The sequence below is a fragment of the Poeciliopsis prolifica genome, unplaced genomic scaffold (genome assembly GCF_027474105.1).
Source record: "Poeciliopsis prolifica strain line A6 unplaced genomic scaffold, Auburn_PproV2 SCAFFOLD126, whole genome shotgun sequence".
Taxonomy (NCBI): Eukaryota; Metazoa; Chordata; class Actinopteri; order Cyprinodontiformes; family Poeciliidae; genus Poeciliopsis; species Poeciliopsis prolifica.
Window position 1 is genome coordinate 688,282 of NW_026562501.1, and position 12,977 is coordinate 701,258.

Sequence of the window (12,977 nt, forward strand, 5' to 3'; positions counted from 1 at the left end):
GTCATTTCTTTTTTCCATAATTAGATGTTATAATGGTTTCACTCAAAAGTTTTAGAACAAAGGTGAGCTAGATGTCAGTTATGGAATAACTCCATATAACTTTAAAATGATGCACCATTAACATGTACTTCCTGTTTTGTATTGAAGGTAAAATGTTTGAGGGTGAAAAGGGAAGCAAGTTATACTCAAAGCTTAGTATTGTAGTGTCTTTGTCCCAAATTGTCCTGCTTTGAGGTGCAAAACTCAAACGTTTTCTCAATAAGGAAGCCCAGCAGATTGCATCAAGTCATCGACTGGCAAAATTCGCTCATCCTGGACACAATGACAGTAAAAACAGTTTGTATTGTGTCAGGAATCTCTCATACTGAGCATGAATGTAATAACATTGAGCCAAAGTTGTAAAAAAAAGGGGCTTAAGGAAAAGAAAGTCAGTGTTTTAGTGTTGCCATCACAAAGTCTCCATATCAGTTCTATGGAAATGTCTGAGGGAGTGAGGCGGCGTACAAAATGGATTCGGTTCTACCAGTTCTGTCCGGAGGAACGGACCAGAACTTCAGAAAACTTCTGAGATGCTTGTGGAAGAAAACCCAAAAGGTTTGACCCAAGTTTAAAAGACAGTTATTCCTGATCCTGACCAAATATATGTAAACTTTTGAATTCAACAATAATAATTTAAATGTATTTCTCATTTTTCTGGCATTTGGCAAATATAAATAATTTTGGTAATCCTAATTAACCTAAAACAGGAAAAGTTTGGTCTGAATTATCTTCCCACAGTGAGAATAAATGCATGTCTTTATTCAGCTGATGTAAATATCTGGTTCCGACTTTCGGCAGAGAACCTGAATGGAAACATGGCCGCCAGTGGATACAGAGAAGCAGAAGAGTAAAACACAGAAAGGCTTTCTCAGATTGGAGAGGTGAATGTAGATATATAGATAACAAACCTTATGGACTCTATGGATTTGATGGCACTTAGACTCTGACGATAAATGTCAGCATCTACTGGTTATGCTTAAGCAAAAGTTATAAATGATTTGCACATTGATCATCATTTCTGTTCACAGTTACTCATGTCATCAAATGGTTGAACACTGAAGAACGAACGAGTTGAAGTCCATCGACACATCATGGAAAGCAGTTTAAACCACAGCATCATGAGCCCCAACAAGACCCAATGTAAAATGGGGACAATTATTTTAGATCCTTTTGCTGCAAAAATCTTAAACTGGATGAATTGGATCAGCATTAGCATTGGACTTTCTCTCATTTTTATAGTGATGATTGCAATTTTTTATCAGGTGAGCACAACATAATTTTAACCTATTAATTTCTAATGAATGAGATATTTGACTGTCATTCTGCTACTTAATCAGTGATTCTCTCTTGTCACAGGTTGTAGTCTGTCCTTAGAAATTATTAAACTATTAAGGAACAGGCGACATCAAGAGTATTGTAATGTAATTAATATTTTTCTGTTGTGTTTCTCACAGGTGAGAAAGGGTCAGGATGCTCCAGTCTATGTCATCAACCTCCTCGTCTCTGATATCGTTCAGTTCTGCTCCAGGATTCCAATAGATGGAACTAGACTCAATGAAACTGATTTCACATACATGAAAATTGTATATTTTGGAATCATGGTCAGTGTTGGATTCATGGTGTGTATCTCCTGTGAAAGGTATGATTCCATGTTTACTCCTTATGTCTGACATAAAAACATTAATCTGCCCTTAATAACCTTCAGAGACTAAACATGTCTTTCTGTTATTGCAGGTATCTAGTCATTGCCAAGCCTCTGTGGTACAGATTCAGGAGAAACATCAAGACATATGTGGTGGTCTGCATTGTGGTCTGGATACTTCCAGTTTTTTATCCTGTACTTTGCTATGGGATTAAGGAGTATACGATGGCTGCCATCTACTTTATAGTTTTTCTCCTCCTGCCTTTTCCCTTGTTCATCTTCTTTCTGGTTGGGACTATCAAAGCTCTGTCTGGAGCGCTCAGTGTACCAGATGATGAAAAACGACGAATAGTAGCCATTCAGGTTGCTGTGCTGATTATTTACACTCTGCTTTATCTGCCCATCATCATTTTGATCCTGTATGACGTTGATGCATTGGCAGGGGAATGGTCCTGCGTTCCCTATGCTGTGGGTTATGCTGGTGGTTGTCTTAGTCCTCTCGCTGACACAACTTTGTATGTATTAATTCGGAAAAGCATCCTGGATAAGTTTCTGGCTTCCCTACGTTGTTGTAAATTATCGATCAGTTAGGAGGCAATCAGCACAGACCATGGAAACAGAATGGCTGCAAATATTGAACTATTTGTTTTGCTGTCTGTTTTGATACAGAAATGTCCGCTACGTTCTGCTGCTTTTGGGGACAACAGAGAGCGAGTTTAAATACTTGGTTTCTCAAAAATGTTTCATTTGTTGGCTAAATGTCTATTAAAAACAAGATGTGAGAAATCAGCTCCTGAAGAAAACTTGATTTGTCTTTATTACTTTTCATCTTCAGAACATCTCTTGTAATTATTTTGTTTGTGTGTTGAATCTTTAGTTTTTCATGCTTTGATACAAGTTTTGTAGATTGTTATTTTTTCTCTGTAACTCTATAGCAATTTATAATAAATATGGTGGAAGGTAATATGAAGCAGCTGAAAATAATGTTCTTTTTATCAGTGGATTTATAGCTGCTCTTTTTAAAACACCTGATGAGAGCCATGATATTATGATTCAGATCAGATCATTGGTGCTGAACTATCAGTGACAGAGCTTTAAATTCAGAAGATACAGATCAATGCTGGAGCTTATTGGTCTCATAAGGCTTAAATGTCTTTCATTTTGATTCATTTTTTTAAAAAAATTTTATGTTTCAAAATCAAATAATTTTTTTATTTTTTTTATTTTTATCATATTCACATCAGTCCCCTTTGGATGTTTTTACTCTTAAACTCTGTTATTTTCACATGTAAGTTTTGGGCTTAATCTGGTTTTGATGCTGATCCACCACATGAGGATGTTGTCATGTTGTATTCAGAAAACTTGGGGATTTAAAGTGTAAAGTTTGAGTTGCAGATTCCATAAACTATATTTACAAAACTGTCTTGGCACAATAACATGAACTACAGCCAGATATTTCTTACAGCAAACCAAATCCTGCAAATACTGAGAATCATCTCCTCAATAAAATCATTGAAATTTTCTTCTTGTCCTGAGCAGATTTCCTTCATGTGGGTCAGAAATGAATCTTTGATCAAAACAGATTTTCCCTTAAAATAATACAAAAAAAATCCACTTGGAAATTATTGTTTTGGTCTCATCACTGTAACAAAAGCAGCTCATCAAAAATATGAAACAAACAAAACCAGATTGTCTTCACATTACAGAATTAATGTTTGATAAGACATGAAATAATAATGAAAAAGCAATAATGTTTAGTGACATTTATTGTTCATTAGATTTCCTCGTTAATTGATGCAACAAAGCCAGAGCCTTAATGACTAACATGCTTCAGAAAACTACAGAACAACCAGTTTCATTGAATAAACTCCATCTGAGTTCTGCAAAATAAAAACTGAATGGGACAGAAAACAGCTTCCAGTTCAGTCGACCAGTTAGTTAATGGAATCAGAAGCTCTTCTGTGACTGCAGGAATAAAGACTGATTTTAGGTAACTCAAAGGTAAGTTATTTTACCTCTGATATTAGTATAGATTTCATTGAACAGATAAAGAAATATATGTCTTAGATTTTGTTTTCATTGTTGTGTTGGGATTTTCAGGACTGCTGTTAAAACTAATTATGCTTCAACGTCATGAATGTTTCACAGGGTTCATCTACAGATTTGTGGTACAGATTCCAACGGGACATCAGGTGAGCTTTCACTGTGTATGCTGCAGTCTGGATCTTCCCTGGATCATCATTTATATTCTTTTAGATATAAATGAACAACAGCATCCTAGTTTCCCCAGGTTGGCCTTCATTTGTGTTTACACAATCCTCTTGCAGACACAGTGATGTACATGTTTTTCAGGAAAGGTCTCATTGACAAAGATTTGTCTTCATTGTGTTGCTCTGAAATGTCCAAGAATCAGGAAATGAGTACAAATAACAGTGACAAAATATCAACTCTGTGTCTTGAGACAACTTAATAGTTAAAATGTTGCAGTGGATGAAAAAGCATTTTTGCAACGAACATTTTACGGAACATATCTGATTATTTTGAATAGCAAACTGTGTTCTGACAATATATTTTCCAGCTAAAGATGAATAAACTTCTTCAAAGAATGATGCATGTTTTCATCTGAGACAACTGACAAAAGTTAAACTTTGAATGTTAGAATAAGGGAGGTGAGCATGCATGTTTTGGGAACCTCTTTGTTGCAGTTTGTGTGGTTCTCCTCATGAGGGCGCCAGGTAGCAGCAGGTCTGACTTGTTTGCAGCTTTATGTCCATATGTTTGTCCAATGAAATTTGTTCTGCTTTTTGAAGGTTATAAATGCTTTCACTCCATCGCAGTCATTTCTGTCAAGAAAACAATTCAATCTAAATTCTTGGAGGACTGAAAAAACCAAAACTTTGCAGTTCTGGTTGTATTAAAGTCTCCAGCAGAAAAGCAACACGGTCTGTTATAATACCAAATCATGCATTTAAAAACTGCCAAGGTGACTTTTGAATGCCAGACGTTTTTGCATATTTTTGAATATTAATATGTACACACCTTTCATTGATGTTACATTCAAAACTCTGTGGAAACTATGATGTAAAGGACATCATAATGAGCTTAATATTCAAATAAGAAAGAGATGTACATGACACGGTGTGCAAATGATTTTCATTGGAAACAAACTGCATGTTGTGTCCAGTGGTAAATTCTGCAGACTGTTGATGCAGAGAGCAAACCTTCAAACAACAGAGGAGAGAAATCATCTAGAAGAAGCCTGACAGCTTTCAAAGGTAAACTATTTTAATTTATATCTGGAAATGTAAACGTGAACAAAACAGGAAAGATACATTCTTTATATTTCAGCTGTTTATTTCAAGTAAGGCAAAACAAAATAAAAAATCATTTATTTCTTTTTCAAATAAAATATCTTGAAACTTTTTTCAGATTTTTGTCAGAAGCAATTGCTCTTTCTCATTGATCAAAATCATATCCTGAGCAAGCAGTTGTTGAATTTATTTTAGGGTATTTTAGGTGAGCATAGTTTACATCACATTCTACTGAAATTTAGGGTTAGGGTAATTTTAATTTAAATAAACTGCACAGTAAGGGTTGATTTTTAACATACCACCTGTTCTGAAACCAAAAACTCAGTACCACAGACTGCGGTAAATCTTCTCACAGTGTCTGCTTTGTGCTCAGAGTTGCTGTCCTGGTTTCTTTCCATCAATCACAACTAAAACTCTCTGAGTTTTCATGTCTTTTTTTATTAGAGAAACTTCCAGTTTAAAGGCATCTAATTCCGTCTGGTTTAAGTATTTCTTTGGCCTTCATGTACTATTTGCATTTGTGTACAAGCTCTGCAAAGCAACCTTTGTTCTGTGTTCCTCAAATATATGCACTATTGTAATTTAATAGAATGAATCATGCAAATGAAAATGAAAAAGAAAGATATAGATGAAATCATTTCAGTATTTTTTGATGTCCCATAAAACAAAGTCAACATTTAAAATATACCACGATGAAACACCCAACTTTCCAAGTTTCAAATTCAGCTGTGATTATTTTTCTAATTTAGTGAAAATCCATTTAGGAATGACAGAGAAAATTAAATAGAAACAGAATACCCTGCAAAAGTCTCAAATAAATCATTAATATTTCACTTTTGGTCATTTTAGATCTTTGAACCAAACTTCACTGTAATTTATTGGAAGATGAATTATGGATGTGAAGTTTAAGAGCAACCAGCTGATTTTTAAAAATTCTATAAATAGCCATTGGTTTGCGTATTATGGTTGTTTCAATATGTAGTTGGATATCAAAATATGATCAGATTAAAGCTACAGAGACTGTTCAGCCTCCAATGACTAATTTATCAAAACTACATTGTGGAGACATTACACTGAGAGAACACAAACTCTGATGCAGCTTCAGAATTCAGCAGATTTCCTTCATGTGGGTCAGAAATGAATCTTTGATCAAGACAGATTTTCCCTTAAAATAATACAAAAAAAATCCACTTGGAAATTATTGTTTTGGTCTCATCACTGTAACAAAAGCAGCTCATCAAAAATATGAAACAAACAACACCAGATTGTCTTCACATTACAGAATTAATGTTTGATAAGAAATGAAATAATAATGAAAAAGCAATAATGTTTTAGTGACATTTATTGTTCATTAGATTTCCACGTTAATTGACCAACATGCTTCAGAAAACTACAGAACAACCAGTTTCATTGAATAAACTCCATCTGAGTTCTTCACAATAAAAACTGAATGGGACAGAAAACAGCTTCCAGTTCAGTCGACCAGTTAGTTGATGGAATCAGAAGCTCTTCTGTGACTGCAGGAATAAAGACTGATTTTAGGTAATGTTAAGAATTAAAAAGAGGAATAACTTGATTTAGCTCGTTAACTTTGAATGTTAGAATAAGGGAGGTGAGCATGCATGTTTTGAGAACCTCTTTGTTGCAGTTTGCATGGTTCTCCTCATGAGGGCGCCAGGTAGCAGCAGGTCTGACTCCTGACTCCCTGCATGTGTTCCAGCACACCTGCAGCTCATCCACCATCATCAGGAGATGGATTTAAGGATGTGGACTCCAGCCCTTCAACACCTGAGAGTTAACTTGCAGTGTAAAGCTCTGAGTAGTTCCTGGTGTCTCCTTGTTTTGCTGCTCTTCTCGTCTGCCTTGTTTTCTCCTGCAGGTTACTGCCTCAGATTTCAAGATCTGGTCAACAGAGTCCCATGCTCATTTCCTCATGAACTCTGTTGTTCCTGGAATATCTCTCATGGCTGGCTCTGCTCCACTCCCTCTGCTGCTGTGAAACCTCCAACACCTCCACCACACGGCAGCTTCAACTCCTCTGGACTCTCACCTGGAGATCCACGACCATACTTTAGTTCACTTTGGTCTTTTACTTCTTTATTTTGACTTTGAAATCTTTGTCCTTCTGTTGTGACACTAAAAGTGGATAGTTTGAAAATTACAGGATCCTATCACCTGTGGACTGGAGTTTGGCTCTAACATTTTTGTAAAAACTAACTTGGTGTAGCATTTTTGTAATCATTTCACATGAAATCTAGTTTAATCCAATTCACTGTCAGAATCAGCTTCATGTTCATTTAAATTATTGAGCTCATTCTGTTTCAGCTTTCATAATGTTATGCATATGTAAACACATTACAAGGTATTTACATTTCTTGTAATGTAAATATACTTCAATTTACAATACAAAACAAAACTGTATCAGAAAAGTTACCATCAATGCTTGGCTTATGTAATTATTTGTGATTATTACCTGCATTTATTATTATAGAACGTATTAAAGTTACATTTCTTTAGTTGAATGGGGGATCCATCCAAAGCTGGAACAAAAAAAGGGCCAACAAATATTGTTTTGAGCCTCCTTAGATTGTTTCTAAGGAGGCTCACAAAGTTTCAAGTTGATAAGTCAGTGATGATCCTATTTTATAGATCCTATTTTGAATCTGTGTTGACATTTTCTCTCCTCTGTTGGCTTGGAAATCTTATTAGGTCAAGAAATGCCCTTAGCAGAGTAACACATTCTAGCACTAAGATCTTAGGGGTTGATCAATGCTCACTTACAGAACTGTGTAAAATACAAATAATTAGGAAAATTAAAGCTATCATGGCTGGTAGTTCTCATCCTTTAAATGCTGAGTTCCAGTTTCTGCCTTCTGGCATCAGGCTCAGACTTCCTACACAAATCATACAAATAGCAAGGGAAAAAATACATAATACTGTGTAAATAACATGTCACAATAAGCCTTACAAACAACAACTTTTTTCAACATAAATGTCCCCAAATATAGCTCAATGTTGTCTCAGAAGTACCATGAAAACACCAACATCTACTGGCTGGGAAGAATTACTGCCAGCACGAAAGGCTATAAAACATTTCAGCCTTGTGCAGAAACGTCTGCCAAAAAAATAATCTGAATTTTCAGAGGAATTGTTGCCAAAAAATATTTTGCAGCTCTTTTTTAGGTGAATTGAACAACAGAAAAATGACAAGGTCTATTATAATTTCAAAACATTACAATTACAAAATGACAAGGTGACATTGCAATGCAAGTTCTGAGGAAGTTAGTTCCACAGTCGGATCTCAATTGCTTCACCGGTCCACCAATGAAAATTAAAAACTGACAAGGTGACATTGCAAAGTAATTGTAATGTGTTGTGTAGTTGTGTATAAATACAAATGTAACAGTATTAGATATAAATGAAATTCTTGCTAAAATATGTTTCATGATTGTCCTGTGATGAGTGGTTTTTGGCGCCCCCTACTGGTTGCTTATAAATACAAAGGAAAACTGAAAATTCCAAACAGTCTGTTCAGCGCTCAACTGTGGTAAGCCATCAAATCTGGTTCTCTTCTGAATAGTAATGGTAGTTGTGTTCAAAGACTAACGTGGAGCTTTGTCACAGTACACAGAGTGACTAGTGGACCAGTAGGGAAGCTCACTGTGATGTTTGTGTTGTTGACAAACAACACAAACATGTGGAACAATGTTTGCACTTTGTTTGCATTTTTCCCCTAAACCTTTATTAGGGGGTTTAGGGTCATCAGCTTTTTGATATCCACTCATGGTTTTATCTGAACTAACTGATCTTTTTCTACTGCTGAAAACACAAATCCTGAACCAAAGCAGATGTCAAGTTTCATTTTAGGAACTTTCAAGTGTGAATTTCTCCTGATAAACTCAGTCAGTTCTGTCAATATAATCAATGGATCAGCTTTGGAAACCACATGTCAGCAGCAAGGCAGTTCAAAGAGCTTTACATCATAAAAACAGAAAAATACACAGTCATAGGAAACACAATCAAAACTTAGAAAACCAGTAAACATTACTCATCAAACTGTTGGTCAGTGTATCATTTATTATTTTTCAAAAGCAACTCTGATCAGGTGAGTTGTTTTGTGATTTAAAGGAGCTCAGTGTTTCAGTTGTTATGATTGTTTTGTGGAGGTTTGTTCCAGATTTGTGGTGCATAGAAGCTGAATGCTGCTTGTCCTTGTTTGGTTCTGGTTCTGAGGATGCAGAGCAGAACCAGAGGACCTGAGAGGTCTGGAAGGTTGCTATGTCAACAACAGATCTTTAATGTTAAGATGTTCAGTGGTTTATAAACTAACAACAGTATCTTAAAGTTTATTCTCTTTGTGTTTTTTTGGAGAATAAAACAACATAAAATTTTTATAAAAAGTGTATTTTATAGTAAGAAAAGAAGAAAAATCTGATAATGTTAATCTAAAGTATATTTACTAGATAAACTAGATTCTCCTATTCAGCGTTGCTAGATAAGTATCAGTTAGTAAGTAAGTATCATCTGGTCTAATTCCTTTTCTGGGTTGGAAGAATAGGAGTCTATAAAGTAGCTGCTAAGGTGGTTTGTCTGGATAACACATTTATGAACTCACACAAAGTGATATTTTACATATACTGAAAGGACATGTTTGGATTTTTCAGGTTGGATATTCATAGACTGAACTCAGTTAGAAAACAAAAAGAACAATATGAAAAATCTGATGATGATGATGATGAAATTTGTCCACTTGTGAATATATTGAATACATGAATATTTAGAATTTATTGTGTCTGTTTCAGGCCACAAGTCACTCTGGAGATCTTGACTGCATACTGAGGACGTGTTGAGATATTTGACTGAGGTGTGTTGAACCAGGAATATATAAAGGCTGAAGGACATCGGCCCTCCAGGCCTGGATTTAAGGATCCTTGATTCCAGATCAATTAGACATATTTTACACATGTATCATCATTTCTGTTTACAGTTACTCCCATCATCAATATTAGGATGGAAGAGATGAACTCAAACATGACAGAAGAAAACAGTTTCAATAACAGCAAAGGGAACGCCAATAGCACATCATTTCAAAATAATCCTAGTTCTGACTGGACTTTTTGGTTTAACCTTTTCAAAGTCTTACATTTGCTAAATCGGATCACCATTGGCATTGGATTTGTTTTAATTCTTATCGTGATGATTGCAATTTTTTCACAGGTGAGTACATTGAAACTTTAGCCTATTTATTAACAATCAATGTGATATTTGACTAAGAGTTCGTTCTTTAAACTGTGATAAACTAAAAGAACACCCTTCCATCAATCTTTGTTGATGGAGAAAAGGTGACCTTTGACCCTGACATCCAGTCGGATATTCTGAAACATCATTCTGGTTTTATAGTAGAGAGGAAACTGCAGCTTGTATAACTGTGTGAGTTCTACAGGAAAAACCAACCCTACTGGGCTGCAGCTGGACAGAGACCTGATTCCAAATGTAACTTAATCCAGAGAGTAGAATTATGATACAGTTATTTTATGTTTTCATAAAACTGACTCATCCAGTTGCATGATATCTGGCTCCCTGACATCCGCTGGCTGGATATCTGGTATTGTAATTTCTGACAACCAGACATTTGGTTTCTGGTCACCGGATGTCAGGGTCAAAGGTCACCTGTCAAAACAGTTTGATGAAAGGGTTTATTTATCTTTAGTGTTTTATGATGGTTTTGTCTTATGTCAGGTTTAAGTCTGTCTTGTCCCTAGAAATGACTGGAATGTTTGGAATAAGCAACATTTTAATATCAATAACACAATATTATCATTCCATTAATATTTTTCTGTTTTTTTTCTCACAGGTGAGAAAGGGTCAGGATGTTCCAGTCTATGTCATCAACCTCCTCGTCTCTGATATCATTCAGCTCTGCTGCAGGATTCCAGCAGATTTTAGATTACCTGGTAAAATTGATGCCATATACTTGGATGTGATATATGTTTGTACAATGGTCAGTGTTGGATTCATGGTGTGTATCTCCTTTGAAAGGTATGTTTCCATGTTTACTCCTTTTGTCTGATATAAAAACAGTAATCTTCCCTTAATAGCCTTCAGAGACTAAACATGTCTTTCTGTTATTGCCAAACCTCTGTGGTACAGATTCAGGAGAAGGAACAAGAGATATGTGGTGGTCTGCATTGTGGTCTGGATACTTCCATTTTTTTATCCAGTACTTGCCGATGAGATTAAGGAACATGAGGTGGCTGACGGCTTCTCCATATTTTTTTTCGCCCTGCCTTTTCCCTTCTTCATCTTCTTCCTGGTTGGGACTATCAAAGCTCTGTCTGCAGCGCTCGGTGTCCCAGCAGATGAAAAACGATGAATAGTAGCCATTCAGGTTTCTGTGCTGATTATTTACACTCTGCTTTATCTGCCCATGATCATTTTGATCTTAGGTAAATTTCAATTATTGTATGATGAAGTCTACTTAAGTGTCTATATTATCACTTCAATATGTCTTTTTCTTAGTCCTTTTGCTGACACAACTTTGTATTTGTTCACTCGGAAAACCATCCTGGATAAGTTTCTGGCTTCTATCTGTTTTTGTAAAATATCTACCATTCTGGAGACGATCAGCACAGGTCATGAAAGCAGGACTGAAACAACTACTGAGGCTGTTTAGGTTTTAATATCTGTTATGATACAAAATAGCATCCAGAGTTCATTTGCTGGCGCTGAAAATCATATTTCCTGGTACGACCACCATCGTTTGCTTTATTATATATGCAAATGTACATATCTTTACATATATTATCACATATATACTCACTAGATTTACAGTTGAAGTGGTTGTTATAATTCTGAGTTATTTAACTGTGAAATGTTTTCTTCCACTGTCTTTTTATATTTTCTTTTCTTTTTATGTAAACAAATTGTTCATGTGTTCTTGTACATGTATGTCATAATGATGCTTAGTGAACTGAAGATGTAGGCAGAATTTGAGACAGAATAAAGGGTTTATTGAAAATTAACACAAAGTAGCTGAGAGACTATCACTGAGGAAAACAGAAGGAACTGACAAAGAATAGAATAAACTAAGATAGAAACAGCAAAAAAATGATATCTAGGCTGGGCATTCATAAAGAAGGAAATAATGAAACATCAAAACACAATAGAAACGTAGAAACTAAACAACCCAGGATCATAAAATGCTTCATTTCTTCTTATTGATGCCGAATGAAAGTTTATTCTGACCTGCATCTAAAAACTATCTGTGTCTTTCTGAAAGTCTCTGCACGGCTTCCAACTGAAGATTTTGTATTTGTGCTGATGTTTTACTTATTAAAATGAGTGTTTAACTCATTCTGACATGTGGTTTAAATATTCATTTATTGCTCTTTGAGGTAAACCATAACATTATACATCTTTACACTATGAAGCAAACACGCAAAACGGGAAATATAAAATAAATCTGGAATATCAAAACTAATTTATTTCAACCAGTTTATTCTATCCAAAACTGTAAGTTGGATCCTGTTTCTAAAATTATATTTTTCATTGATTTAATCTAAAACCTGTTGTGCAAAGTGCAAAGCTTTTCATTATCTCTGAATATATTCAAGAGATATTTGTAGGTTTGAAGACAAAAATAAGGCAACAAAAGACCAGAGACAGTTAAAAGAGTCAGAAACTCAAAAAGATTTATTTAGCTTATCTGTCATAATTTCTCTCAGTAAATAAATGATATAGGCCTCAGCTCACAGTAGGAGCCTGAGCTCACAGTGATCAATGCCGCAACAAAGTTTTCTGTGATGATGTTGCTATGGTATCTTGTACCAAAACCATCATGTTGGAGAAATTGTGATATTATTAATCAAATATGTGTTATTCTCATTGGTATTTATAATGTATCCTTATTTTATGTGTTCCTTTTAGTTAATCTTATTATATAATTAAAAATATTTCTGTATTGTTGTCAGCAGCCAGAGGAGCCT

At 35.2% G+C, this 12,977-nt stretch overlaps 2 pseudogenes; both read left to right on the forward strand.

The window, feature by feature from the left end:
• The first annotated feature begins 1,130 nt into the window (after nt 1-1,130).
• LOC129355203 (G-protein coupled receptor 4-like) lies at nt 1,131-2,401 on the forward strand (annotated as a pseudogene).
• Nucleotides 2,402-10,756: 8,355 nt separating this feature from the next.
• Nucleotides 10,757-11,728, forward strand: LOC129355204 (ovarian cancer G-protein coupled receptor 1-like; annotated as a pseudogene).
• Nucleotides 11,729-12,977: the final 1,249 nt, after the last annotated feature.